The 15,574-nt window shown below is 38.7% G+C and overlaps 1 pseudogene; it reads left to right on the forward strand.

Annotated features, from left to right (window-relative positions):
- LOC121951860 overlaps positions 1-13,470 on the forward strand; it is a 71,304-nt pseudogene extending 57,834 nt beyond the window's left edge.
- Positions 13,471-15,574: the final 2,104 nt, after the last annotated feature.

Raw genomic sequence — 15,574 nt, forward strand, 5'->3', positions numbered from 1 at the left:
CTGTTAATAAAGACGCATTGATTATATCTAATAAAAAGTTGTCTAATAAGGGCAAAACTTCCTTAAGTAGCTTAGTTGGGATGGGGTCTAGCAGGCATGTTGATGGCTTAGATGCAGAAATCAAAGTATAGAGTCAATGAAGGTCAATGGGGGAGAAATGGTCCAAATAAATTTCAGGCCTTGCTGCCATATCCAGGCTATCTGAGTCCGGGGTCAGGTCAGTTGAGGGCAAGAGGTGATGGATTTTATCTCGAATAGTTATAATTATATTATTAAAGTCGTCACTGCTTAGGGCCGAAGGAATACAAGGCTCTGTGGAGCTGTGACTCTGAGTCAGCCTGGCTACAGTGTTGAAAAGAAACCTGGGATTGTTTTTATTTTCCTCAATTAATGATGAATAATAGTTTGCCCTGGCATGGCAGAGGGCCTTCTTATACACTATAAGACTGTCCAGCCAGACTAAACGGGACTCTTCCAGTTTGGTTGAACGCAAATTTCTTTCAAATTTCTGCGATGTTTGTTTCAATTTGCGAATCTGGAGGTTAAACCATGGAGCTAATTTTCTTTGTTTCATTATTTTCTTCTTGAAGGGTGCAACAGTGTCGGGAGCTGATCGCAGTGAGCCAGTAGCATTATCGATAAGACAGTCAATTTGAGAATGACTTAAGTTAGTAGTAGTGTTCTAAGTCACTGTAAGACATGGTAATGATGTCAAAGCAGAAGGAATTAGCTTCTTAAATTTAGCCACTGCTGAATCAGACAGACATCTAGAAGAGTAGCTCTTACTGAGAGGCTTGTAGTCGAGTAATAAAAAATTGAAAGTTATTAAATAATGGTCTGACAGAGTGGGAATCTCAGGAAAGACTAATAAATCTTCAATATCGATGCCGTATGCAAGGACATACACATACCCACATTTACATTATGGGTGTGTGACTGTGCTAGAGGAAGCTCAGAGAAGCGTGTAAGACTGCGACTCTGAACCCTGGTCCCAACTCTGGTTTGTCATGGCTTTGGGCCTCTAATAAACTCGGCCAGATTCCTAGAGAGTAGAGCAGCTCCATCCAAAGTGGGATGGTTGCCGTCCCTCCGGATAAGACCATGCTTCCCCCAAAAGGAGTGCCAATTATTAGCGAAGCCCACATCATTTGCTGGACACCACCACGACAACCAGCGGTTGAGTGCTGACATGCGGCTAAACATGTCATCACTGGTCACATTGGGGAGGGGTCCAGAGAAGATTATGGTGTCCATCATCGTCTTCGCGTACTCATACACCGACTCTATGTTAATTTTAGTGACCTCCGATTGGCGTAACCAGGTGTCATTGCCGCCAACGTGAATAACAATCTTACTGTATTTACATTTAGCCTTAGCCAGCAGCTTCAAATTTGACTTGACGTCGCCCGCTCTGGCCCCAGGGATACATTTGACTATGGCCGCTGGTGTCACTAACTTTACGTTTCGCAAAATAGAGCTACCGATGACCAGGGTTGTGTCCTCGGTCGGTGTGTGGTTGAGCGGGGAGTACTTATTTGAAACGTGAAGGGGGGGTGGGTGGTGTACCATGGGCTTCGGCTTACTATGCTTCGCTTGGACAGTCACCCAGCCTCCCGGCTGCACGGGGGATGCCGGGGGACGCCTAGCAGAGGCTATGCTATGTCGGTCTGCACCGGCTACAGGGAGCTTGCTAACTATCGCAGCTAAAGAGGGATTATCCACGGTGCGGAGCCGCGCTTCCAGATCGCTAAGCCTCGCCTCCAGCGCAGCAAATAAACTACACTTGTTACAGGTACCACTATCACTGAAGGAGGCAACTAAAGGAGTAACTAAACATCTGACACACTGAGCAGGAGAGAGCAGAAGAGGGAGAGGAGCAGGGAGAAGCCATCGCTAACCAGAGCTAATGCTAACGAAGCTAACCGGCTAACAGTGAGTGAGCGGTTGTGAATACACAGGAAAAACCGCTGAGAGGAGGAGACAGCTGTGAGTGATTAAGTAAAACTTATGTGAGTTTCAGTCACAGACAAATAAAAGCAGTTGAAGTAAGGAACAAATAATAAGATTAGCTGGGAATCGCTCGTAGGAGCAGCTCGCTTACCAGCAGTACGTCAGCTTAGCAGAGGCTGTTTTACTAACTGAAAATGGTGATGGCCTTTGTCCAGATCAACTGAGATTGCTGAAATATTACATGATCAGCTGATGGATTTATAATTGGTTCAGCTGTCGAAATCCTGCTAAAATCACATTTCTCCTTCCCAACCCTTAAGTCCTGTGGTTGGATCGTTTTTATTCACACCACAAACGAACTGCACCAGAGTTCACTTGTTTGGTCCACACCAGAACTCTGGTCTGTTTAAAGCAGACCAAACAGCTCTGGTGAGAATGCATTCTTAGTCTGGCCTGTGTCAATGAACAAGACAGTCTTATGTGGATGTGTTTAAGGATGCTAGAAGAACTGCTCCCATGCAAAGAAGGCAGTTCCATGCTACATACAGTGCCGCTGCCGTACATACACACTGTAACACTTGTAAGCAATCACAATAGCAGTGACTCAGAAAATGGCTAGAAGCAAAATACTGATAAGAAATAGCTGCTATGACATTATTAATACCACAATTTAATGTAACATTGGACATTTAGTATATTCAGTGTAGGTTATGTTTTTAATCCTCTAATGGTACCTTGTTGCTTCCGGGTAACATGCTCATTTTCTTTTGCTATTTACAATCACGCAACACATTCTCAATTATGTTGCAATACATAAAAAAACAAAAAACAAAGAGCCAGGGACTACGGAAACCAGTAACACTGTATTTATTGGAACATGACTTTCTGGAGGCCATGCCGAGTCCCCTTTCAGGGGCCTTCCTCTTGTGGTTCCAGAAAAATGGTCTGAGAATGTCTTTTTCTGTCATTTTAAGATCTTGCAAAATAGTGATTAACAAGCCACGTTTCAGTCTAAATCAGATACAGCAACTTGGATATGTGAAGTTAGCAACCCTTAAGCTCAATGTGTAATGTCCTAATGACCATCGTCAGCTAGAAGAAGCCATTCCCCGCACTGCACAGAATCAAGGCCTGACAGATTTTCACAGACTGACCTGCACAGAGTCAAACCCCTCACCCACTGCAGGTCACTCACTTCTCAGTGGCAGCAGTCTCCACTGTTCAACATTCAAAGTTAGGATCTGAGAATCATATGGATGCTGGTCACTCCACCTCTTCAGTGTAGAGAAAATTACAGATTTTTGTTAACTTCATCCACTGAATTCTCATAAATCTAACAATATATCTATAACACTATGTGTGTGAATGTAATAAAGACAGATTGCTTACTTAATGCACAACGCCACTGAATCAAATGTTTAACATCATAGAGTGATGAACAATTTTTTCACAAACAAATGAATATTTAACTTCCTTTAGGGATGCATTTTGCTCCATAAATGTGCTGGTAATTTTACATGTCAGTGTCATCTTTCCTAAGCTGGCAATACTTTATTATAAGAATCACTAATAAATTGTTAACAGACTGTTAATTTCACTTTTGTCTATACTCCTTGATAACTAATAAATAAATTGTAACTACTGATACACTGATACACTACTGATGGTATATTGTTAAACTGTTAATAAATACCATGTAGTGGATCTTGAAATATTATTTGGGAGGCCATTATAAAGTTGCATTTGCTGTTTTAAATCTTTACATTCACTTAAAAAATGTTTGTTTCTAAGCACTATGTTAAGCATGCATACACGTTTGCCCCCATTAAATGTTTTATAGGTTAGAAAAGTATTTATTTATTTTTACATATAAGTTCAAACTCATTTATAACCAAACCTTTTAAATCAATATCATTGCAGCTCAAACGAAAAGGGTTCGGGAGGTGAAAAATGGACTACATAAATTCAACATTACAGATCAATAACAAAACCTATGTTACAAAACTACAATAACCCACCATGTTTGTCTTTGGCTCAATGTTGCATGCTGACATTTTATTTCTGTTTCCTGAATATGTTTAACATGATGATCAGACGATCAGGGCACAAATATGTACTCTTTTTACAGATCGCCTATAAAATATTTAACAGAGCCAAATTAGTTTTACTTGATGCAGTAAATAACCATTAACAACGTTTTAAATAGCTAAATTATGTTATGCTATTTATTTAACTCTTTAGTATTGTTTTACTCCTATAGTTGAAACCAAACCTTTTAATATGATTGGAACAATTAAATTTTAACTTGAGACAATAAACTATGTAACATCACAATGGTATGCCACGAAATTTATGTAATTATTAGGTGATTAAATATGTTCAAATATTTAACTATTCATAAAAGTACAACTTTTGTATCAGTATTCAAGCTAGTGGAAATTTGAGTGGAGAATTATATGCCCAATCTATAAACTTTTAGGATGTTCTTCCCAATAATCCAGGGATGTTGTACCAGCCAAGATAAGCAGTGTGTGCCACTTGTTTAACCCAGGACAGGGGACAGACCCATGTCTCAGGCAGTCAGAATTGGATGTAACATTCTAGCTAATACAAATTAGCAACTCTGAAGCTTAATGTGGAAAGGTCTATTGACCATCGTCAACGATAAAGAAACCAACCCCCACACTTCAGAGAAGGCCTGGCACAGAGCTGCACACGCTGACCCCTCACCCTCTCCAAGTCACTCACTTCTCATAGGCAACCTCAAAGGCACATGGGTGCTAAACACTCCACTCAGTCAATGTGGAGGATTGTTTAATGCTTACATCATGAACTGAAAACCCATTAAGGAATTTGAAATTCTTTAAATAAACCAAAACTGTGTTGAATAATAATAAGTCCCTCTGCTCACTGCAGCATGCACACAGAGAGATGGCAAATCATTTAATCCAACACAAAATGAGTAGTCAACCTCCATTCAGGACACAATCCATAAATGTGCTGGTCATTTTGCATGCCAATACACCAATTTAAAAACTCTCAGTTCCCTCTCCTACAACAGAAGACTTTAAAGGTAGTACACAGTAGACAATTCAATCCAAATCTCTCAGAGATATTTTTTTTATTTGACCTCTTACTTGAAAGTGAATCCTATTTTGAACCTAGTTCTGCATTTTTTGTATTGTTGGCTGTTTTATATTTCTTTAGTTGTTGTTTTGGTTTTCTTGAGATATAGGAATGTGTATATACAATTTTACCTGTCTAATGCAGATTTAAGATTAATTTAAAACATTGGAGAAATGATAAAACAAAACAAAACAAAACAAAACAAGAAGTGTCATTATGTACAGGCCAAGAGGGGACAAAGTGTGGACTGACTTTCCTTCTTTAGAATTTAAAGTTCCAAACAAAAGTCAACATATAAAAGCCTATTCATAGATCTGCGTCATTTTGTGATGGTTCTGAGATGAGCTGTTGGTGGCTCATCACTATTTAAATGCACATTTAAAGCAGTAATATACCTGTTGGACTATAAGTGTGAGTGAAATGCTTTAGATGATAATACTGGGATGGAAAGACCTATAAACATTAATATCAAGCGTATCAATGTGAACTTAATGTAGCATTCGTTGTGTGCCTTTCACTTTGTGCAAACTCTCTGTGCTATTGTGATAATGCTATATAATTTTTTGCTATAAGGTTTTTTTTTTATTGTGGAACAAAAGACAGGTAAGAGACATGATAGGGACGACAATATGTGCGAGACAAAAAGGACAGTGCAAATTTGGACATGGCAGGAGAAGACAAGACCAGTCAATCGAACGAGTAAAAACAAATCGGTACGTTGCGTTTTGTGTTGAGGGTGTTGAAAGGCAATTCTGTGGTGTGTGTGTGCGCGCGCGTGTGTGTTGGAAGTAACTGGGATAGCTGACAGGCAAAGTACATCAAAGATACAGCGACCAGACTAAATATATATTATAAATGTATGTGTGAAAAAGGGGGACAACAAATTAAAAACCAAAAAAAGTTGAGTGCATGTTGGTGGTGTGCTTGGCCTTTTCATATACAATTACAATGGCAAAGCTAATACCATAGTGTACTATAATAAAAATAATGATAATAATAATGTAGCTGCAATGATAATAATAATAATAATAACACTGTTTTTTATTTTGAAAGATGTTAACAATACCCTTTACTAATATTATATTAATTATCATCATCACCTCGCCATTTTCAACACCATCAGAATTTGATCTTTAATGTGACACATGTAAAACTAAGTAACTATTACCATTTATTAAAAACTGGAGTGCAACACAACAATGGTAACAACAAAAACAATAATAATAGCAATAATAACAACAATAGTGATGAAACAATCAAACAAACAAAAATTTAAAAAATCAATGATTAAGGAAATAAAAATAGTAACAAAAATAGGTAAGTAAGTAGATACTTTAAAGGGCAAACATAGAAAATCTAGATGACAATCCAAAAATGATACACAAAGTAATAGCAATATAACAATAATAATAATAGTATAATGTAATGTAATATTATATTATATATAATAATAAGCCGAAACCCCTGTGATTAAAAAGGTTTACAAGTTAGGTTTTTTTTGGGGGGGTTTTGGGGTTTTTTTTATTGAAAGGTAAGTAAGTTGTTTGCTAAAATAGAATAAAAAGAAAAGACAAAAAAGCTGAACAGAGGGGAAAAAAAGTTTAAGTGAAATTATGAAGTGGAAGAGAAAAAGGGGAGGGGGAGTGTATATGCGTGTGTGCACAAGTGTGTGTGTGTGTGTGTGTGTGTTTGCGTGTGTGTGAGTGTTCGGGTAAATATGTATGGTCAAGTCTGAGTGTGAGTGATATGAGAATATATAAAAATTGTTAAGCAGATGGTGTTGAGTTGATTGATGTGCTTTTGAATATTGTGGGTTGGAAATCAGCCAACAGCGGCCAGTTTGTTGATGGTTGTGGACCGGGATTTATTGAAGTCAGATGTTTTCTGATGAGTGAGGCTGTCATTTTTTCCATGGATATGTGATCTATTTAAAGGTTTTTCCAGTGTGTGATTGTAGGAGGATTGTTTTCTTGGCGATAGGGTGGTGAGGAGTGAGCTTGATGTATTGCGATTTATAAGATAATGTCCAAATACTGTATGCAAATCTGGGGGGATAAGAGGATGTGGCATCCCAGCATGTGACTGAGGTGTTCTGTGACTTTGATCCAGAATTGTCTGACTGGTGCACAGTGCCAGAGAGCATGCATGTAATTGCCTATGGTGTTTAGTGAACAGTGTGTGCATTTGTCAGAGTCAATGAAACCCATTTTGTGTAATTTTTCACCCATGTAGTGTATTCTATGAATAATTTTGTAGTGGATGAGTTGGAGATTGGAAATTTTACAGGTTATGAAGATGTTTTATAGATTTGGGTCCAGAAGTTGGCATTGGTACTGATGGATAGGTCATGTTCCCATTTAGAGTCGGGGAGGGAGATGGAAGTATTTGAACTGCTGAGGAAGATGCAAATTCTTGATCATAATTTTTTAGCCTGTAATTTTTAAAAATATCTCTATTGGTGTGGATCACATTTGGTTATTAAGAATATTAGGAAGTTTTGAGGATTTTGTTAGGCGTCCACCTGTGGCGCTCCTGGCTCCAGCTCCTGCAGCTCCAGTATTCATCTGTGCACACTGCGATAACACAAGGCTGGTTGAATGTTGGCAAAGTTTCTCTGATTCCCCCCGTTGTTCCTGTAAACCTGGCAGGTCTGACCGTTTGACTCCTATTTTCATTAAAAAGCAAAAGCAGTTTGTATATACAGTACATCCATTAATCTATATATCCAGCAGCAAAGTTATCTAACATTAGCAAGTAAATTTTACCTAGCAAATTCTATACTTTTTAGGTTTTGATTTTGGTTTTGGAGCAGGGAAGAAACATATATCCCCTTCCAACCTCTCTGGGAAACAAGTATCATTATTGCATGTATACTGGGCACAATGTGTAGCTCAAAATCCACAAAACCAGCCCGTAAAATGAGTAAAATCTGAAATGGTTGCATGAGAGTCTGGAGAACAGCAACGTAGTTAACCAACCTTTGTCAGAGCCGGTAAACTGACTGTGTCAGCACTTTATAGGTGCACATTATCAGTTTTTAACAGACACCCTGCCGCCAATCAACAATATCAATTTCCAAACATAAACCAGTTTAAAATAATGTATAAAAGCATGATTTTGAAGTACGAAGAGGGGGGTTGGACAGTCCCTAGGTGTTTGCCCTGAATGTCTTTCATACATTAAAAAAGGTTCGAACTGACTGTTAAAAATGTGTTTGTATTGTTATTTGCTGGAAGTTGGATGATATTTTATTTTTAAGTTTGAAAAGAGGGGGAAATAGGAAGTAGGAGGTAGGAAGTAGATAAGACTTTTGAACAGTGAAATGGAGCACAGTAGCAGTTGTATGGTGTCTCCTTCAGGGTTTGAAGTGTACACTGGCTTTGGGGGGAGGGCCTGTTTTTGGGTGCACACCTCTATCAAACATGTCAGATAGACAAGCTTAAAATTTACGTGCATGGCAGCGTAGTCAATTGCAGTATTAAGGCAAAGAACTTGTTCCTACTACACATTTAGCCTACCATACTGAAAGAATAAATAACTTTTTAAAATCTATTTTTTTGAGGCTTAATAATATTACAATATAAAAGGTAGAAGAAGGTAGGAGATAGGTTTATTTGTCATTTATCAAACAAAGTTTAAAAAATGAAATTACATTTTTCCTTGATCCTGCTAGATCTTTGGAGTTGAAGGATGAGTAGATTAAAATCAGCAGCTACTGTAAAGATTCCATCTGTTTTTTTGGACGTTACTGCTGATGGCATCATTACTGCAGTGCATTGTTTGAATTTGCATCAGAGTTTTGAGTCCTTTTGGCTGCCAACAAGGTCCGCTCATCCTGTGCAACAGCTTGGTCCCAGATGTTCAGGGTTAACCATGGCTCTGTGAAGAATCAGAATCAGAATCTGGTTTTATTACTGAGTACATTTACATATACAAGGAATGTGACTTGGTGTTTTGGTGCAAAACAATTAACATAAAGGACAGAATAAAAATAGTGAATTTAAATAGAATAGATGTTTGCAGAGCAGTCTGATTTCCTGTCGCTGAGTGAGCCTCAATTGCATCTCATCCACTTTATTCTCCTGCAACGGGACATAGCCAGAAGAAGGTTTGGTAGAGGAGCAGCTCTCATTCCAAGTCGGGTCAGCCTCACCCTAATGCTGGCTCTCCTCCCACTCTTCATCCAGTGCTTTCAGTTTCTCCCCTCTGGCCACGCAGCCAGCCAGACGTGCAGGCCCTCTCCATTTTGCGCATAGAGTGTAAATAATTCTTTCAAAAAAACATTCCCCTCTGAGCATGTGGGCATTATCTTAGAGTGCATCTGTGACCACTATGGGTCACAGAGGTGGTGCAGCTGTGCCACTTGAGCATGCAGCGTGATGCCCACCCGATGAAGACAGTGCTTGCCTTTGGAACAAAATTAAAACGGTGTTGGGATTTACAGGACTGCACAGATGATTGTTCATTTGTGCAACTTTAACTGGACATGTTTCATATCAGATATCACACATTTTCTGTAAGTCCAGCTCCATTGGAAAATGGTGGCTGAGATTGCATGTCCTCTGTTCTCTATAACAAAGGGACAGCCATGTAACCCCCAGGATGCTTCACTTCCAGACATGATTGGTTCACCCCGGTAAATCCCCAGGATGTAACTAAGTCAAGAGGAGAAGCATCAGCTATTCTTCTGGCTCTCGCTCCAAAACCCTCTCCCAGGAGGGGTTGCAGGTCTGGAGGGCCTGTGCTGTCTACAATTCTACAATTCTACAATTTCAGTTAGCAGACACTTTTATCCAAAGCGACTTACAACACAAAAAGTGCTTCAGGTGTGATTGGTCACAGGTATTGCCATCTAGTGGCAGAAGAAGTGCCGCACAGCCCAACCCCCCCCCCCTTTTTTTTTTTTTTTTTTTTTTTGGAAACCAAAGTAATAACCAGTAGCGATCTCAGCATCTGAGATTCAACAATCTCAGTGTCACTACTTACGATGACAATCAACATACAACATCACACAACTTTGTCAGTGCTAGATAATCATTAAGTGCTGGGTTTTGGACCATCACACTTACTCTACCCCAAAGGGCAAAGATGAGAAGAGTCAGGTTAAGTGCCTAGGTGTTCTCGGAACAATTGAGTTTTCTATTGTCTCTTAAAAGTAGAAAGAGACTCAGCAGAAGGCACAGAGTTTGGAAGTTTGTTCCACCATTTGCTCCGCTTCCGCAAAAGCTCTCAGCAGGAGCTGTAGCCTTGCCTCAGCTCTACTCTCCAAAACTCAAGAGACTTTACAGAAGTTAGAAAGCCACAGCTATCCTCTCAAGCCAAAAGGAGAACAGAGCCGAGATAGCACTGAACAGCTATTTCTCTAAGGACACCAGGACCGGCCAGCCTCCTCCTGAATCCTTGGAACTGTACAGCAAGGACCGAACCAGAACCCCTTTTCTACAGCCAGCAACCCAAAGAACTCTCCTCCCATTCCTGGTTTGGCAAGTAACATCTGGGCATAGCATTAGGACATGACAGGCTGAGCAAGACTGTTTACTTTATTATGATGTAATGCTATTGAATGAGTTGTTGTGATCTCTTTGATATTAGGGTCGCGCATGCAACTAAGGACCCTTTGCTAATCAAGGAACCATATATACATATTAGATCCATACATACACTCAAAACTGGATCTCAACAGAAGCACACAGAGAAGGAACTTTAAGTTCCCACCTTTTCTTTGTTATTTTGTTTGATCAGTCATATGGTCAACAAAAGCCTTCTTTGCTCTGCGGCCATCTTTGAATCTCGCGTCTTCTTTGTGCTTCTGTGTTTAGTTAATTCACCTCTGCCTTTTGGTGTCACACTTAAACCAACACACACCTTGTTTTTGACTCTCTACACACAGACATGCATGATCAAAGAAAATCTTTTGAGAACCATTGTAGCAATTTTACAACATTGTCCAGCAATTGTTCAGTTGCTGCACGTAGGACTGCACAAATGTTGGAGAAATCTAAGGAGAGAATTGGAAATAACGTTTTTAATTCAAGTGTTCTTTAATTCTAATTCTATTGTACTTTCACTCTAATGATATTTTGAATGCAATGATATTTTCACTAAAAACATTTCTGCACTGTTGCTACTTTTACTGCAGTGAAAGATCTGAGTACTTCTGCCACAGCTGTATATTAGTATCTTGAAATATTTAATGGCTTTTCTTTCACTCATAGAGCATGTTTTAAGTCCCAGTTGATGCAGTGTAGTGTGTGCACTGTTCACCTCTCCATCCTCTGCAGCTGCCTGTCTGTCCCTGTCTGTTTCTGCTGTCACTTTGAGAACAAAGCCCATTCACACACAGAGTTTTCTCTGATAGTAAAATGAATGTGAGTCCAGTTTTAGCTTTTTTTGCATAATTTCATGTAACGTGACTTCTGACAAAAAACGTTAGGTGATTCAATGTGTTTGGGCCACAGTCTAAAGAGAATAACAACAGCAGTTCACTCAATTTGCCCTTGTGTGTTGCAGTAGGCTACTGGACAGAGAAAAAATCTTTGACACTCAAGTCCTGTAAACCATCTCTGATTGGTCAGATCTTGCACCTGTTGTGTTCAAGGATGTATTATAGGGAGGTGTTTACGTTCAGAATGCGAGACTACAACACTGCCATTTTCTTTAGTGACTGTAACTGCTCAAAGTGAGATTTATTCGGGGCTACAGATGCCTGTGTTTGGCGTTGGTGGGGCAGATGGCGCATGTAGGGGGGCAATGGCCTAGACCCGGCCTAGTATGCCATCAAGCAATGAACTGTTCATGTATAAAATATATATAATGCATTGGTAAAACGTTCAATGTTTTGTTTTTAGAACTATTTTTCAAAATTATTTTGAAAAAATATAACCAGTGTTTCAAAATTATTATCTCTTAGGGCTTCCACTTTCTGTCCTGATGTAGTTTTCTGTTTTCCGCATCAGACTGTGGTGATAGGTGCGTACCTGATTGCTCATGGTTTCTTCAGCGTATATGCCATGTGTGTTGACACCCTCTTCCTCTGCTTCTGTAAGTACAACAAAATTTTCATTGTTTTCAGTACAGTACTTGTAGTGTTTTGTAAAATATAAATAAAATACTACAATAACGTGCTCCAATGGTTGGAATAGCACAAAGTTTATGAAAACAGTAGTGCATTAATATGTTAGAGAAATCAATGTGTTGATACATTAAAATACTAGAGATGAAGGACGGCTTGTCATCAAAGGAAATGGGTTTTTCAATAGTCACTAAGTAGGACTGACAGTTATTCTTAAACATGCAGCATGGTAAGTAAGTAGTCTGTGGAGCTTTTCAAAAAATGACATCTGGTGTCATTTTCAGATGCAGAAACACTCATACTGACACTGTGCAAAAGCAATTGTAACTTTTCTATGTAATATGTATATTTTTATATTTCTAATCTAGTTGGTATCATTATCAGATATCACAATTTATTTTCACAGTCACAGCTTAAACATTGCTACTATTACTCAGCTCAGAATACATACTGATAAATTCAGAGCCACTTGGTCTTTCAGTGTTATCACCATTCTAGAATAAACATATTTTTTTTGTCTCAAGAGATATCTAGTGATTGTTGTTTGCACAGCCATGATTACTGTGAAAATACTCACCATGTTTCTTATGACCCACTAACACTCTTCATATATTTCATATAGAGAGGCATCTAAATGCGCTGTGATGAAAACCTGTGGAAAGACAGACAAAAAACAAACAATGTCAAGCTGTGTCATTTTTTCATTGAGACTGTCCTAGAAACATGCATTTCTGAGGAGCCAAATTTATCCCAAAAATAACAATGAGTTGAAATAGATTAACTCAAGGTATTGTTATAGCTTCTGATATATTGATCAATCCAATTACAAGTATTACTATGCTAAGTTTTTTTTTTGTTCGTTAATATTCAAATATTACTGATACACATTTTCTTCATATATATATAAATATTTGTAATGGACACAATGTCTTGAATGAATGTAGTCTTAAATCACATGATGTGCATCTCTTTGTGACTTTTTACAAAACTAACTGACCTCTTATTGTCTCTTCTTCGAAAATTACCCTGCTATCCTGGTCATCTACTGTACCTCACATCCTAATTTGACCTTTGTCCTAAAATGTGAACCTCATCCTTGACTCCTCCCACTTGTGTCAAACTCATTCATCCACCCATTTATTATATTCCTGTACCTGTTACCCCCCCCACCCCCCACCCCCCCACCCTGCTTGATCAATCCATCTGTTTCATTGGTCCAACCAGGTGATGACTTGGAAAGGAATGATGGTACTTCTGAAAAACCTTTCCTCATGTCCCCAGAGCTTCACAGAATTCTGGGAAAATCCAGTCAATCGTGTTGAAATCCAGTCCTTCTATCGAGTGCATCAGCAGCCAGTCTGGTCAGCCCTCATCAACCAGTCCTGCACAGACTTTACAATGCAAATTCTGAGTGATGTCCATGTCCACACATTGAGCATATACTAGACTAGAAGGACAACCACCTCAGCCACACAGGGAAGATTTAGGTCTGATCCTTTGTGGAGACACTGTATGGTGTTGGTGCCATGTCAGCCCTTGTACTTTAAGGGCTCAGCCTTACAATGGCTGCTAGTTCAACAAACATGTTAAGACACAAGTGGATAATTCCTCATGAAATCGAAATGTGAACAACTCAGCTACAGTGATACCACATGGCAGAATTGTATGCAACCAATAGTAAAGTCAGGATTAGAAGACTTTTCAAAATGTAATTAAGTTTTTAAAAAGAAAAAGAAATACACCAGGCAACTGTTAGAGCTAGGATAAGTCCAGTCCTTAAATGAGTAAGTGAGAGGAGCATTGTTTTCTATTAAGATTCAGTTTATGTGTTTGAGTTTTTAATTTTCATTGTTGTATGTTTTCAATGAATATTCAAAAAACAGATTGCAAAAACTTCAGAAAGTGTGAAAATCACTTAGGATGGAAGTGAGTGTGACCTGTACTAAGAAGTATGATGAAAATGCTATCCACAATGAGTTCAGAATTATTTATTTTGCTATGTAAAGACATAGGAGCTCTATACACCTTCATATATCTTCTGTTCATTTTTGTGTTTTTTGTATTGGTGTTCTTTTATTCTCAACGTTGATTCAAATATAATACACTGTTCATATTGCAATTTTAAATTATTGAGCATGTCTTTGTCTCTACCACATATGCCAAATTAAAGGTAAATAAAGCAGTAGACAAGTTTTAATAAAAAATCAGTTGTTTTTCCAGATTGTAACTATGATGATAACTGCCACATAACAGCCATGACAAGTTTTGGCTGTTCTCCATGTTATGTTGGACTGCATTATGATAACAAACACCGAATAAATACCAGGTGTATGTCAGAAGGCTGGTGATGTCACAGGCCTATGCAGCTTATAAGAGAACAACAAGTGAAGTGGGACTCTCATTTTCTAAACCCCTTATTGTTAAAGCTGTTGCTGAACTAGGAGCTAAAAGGTCACATGAAAGCTTTGTGATGAAACCGGACATAATCTGATACAGATTTAGGTATGAAGTCAAGAGTCAATGACAATCAGGTTTTAATCTTCCAATTCATACCAACACTCTACACTCCACACTCACACAAAGAGAGAGGAGTGCCCCCACAAGAAAATGCATAAAAGTGGAAGACTCATTAGACAGTGCTGGACCAGAATCAGCTTTACTGATCTCATCTCTATTAATGGTCCTCATTGGTTCTGAAATGATTAAAGTCACTGATACCCTCAAAGAAGTAGGCTAAAGGCAGCATGGACATGTGCTACATCTGTTTAACTGCAAATAAAATAGCTGATAGAAGATGAATGACCTCTACCAATAAATTTGCCCTTTTCACCTACAAAAGACTCTACTACTTTTCTTACTTAAATCTTGTTTCTTTTATTTAAAAGTTGTGTGAAATGTATTGTAGGCTACTCCACTGTGTTAGATAAGCCAGTTCACCGTGATGTTCAAACATACACTGTACATCATTAGATGTAGTCCATCTAATGATGGCATGTTACAGTTGTGAATCCACATACATTTGTTACTGTGTTTTTCTACTGACTATACTGGGATAAAAGTATTACCTTTTTTGTTCCAGCATTAATTTTTCATCACTCCCTTTGATTGAATTTTCAACTGTCTTTGGCACTGACTTGATTGGTCTGAATTAGCCCCATCCCCCCCCCCCCCCCAAAAAAAAAACTTTTGCTGGCTGCATGCATTTGCATACCCTTTTTAGAGTACTGAAGAGATTTGCAGTCTAACCAGTTGAACCAATCAGATGCAAGGATTCAAATTATGGGCAGGCCTGTGCAATAACAATGGAGAGATGAGAGAGTGAGAAAGAGAAGAGTAACTGGCAGTGTGTGGCGAAGGACAGACAAACAGCTGGAGATAACTGTTGAGCAGCTTGTAGTATATCGGGACAACTCGGCTTTCAGCCAA

Source organism: Plectropomus leopardus, chromosome 12 (assembly GCF_008729295.1).
Source record: "Plectropomus leopardus isolate mb chromosome 12, YSFRI_Pleo_2.0, whole genome shotgun sequence".
Taxonomy (NCBI): domain Eukaryota; kingdom Metazoa; phylum Chordata; class Actinopteri; order Perciformes; family Serranidae; genus Plectropomus; species Plectropomus leopardus.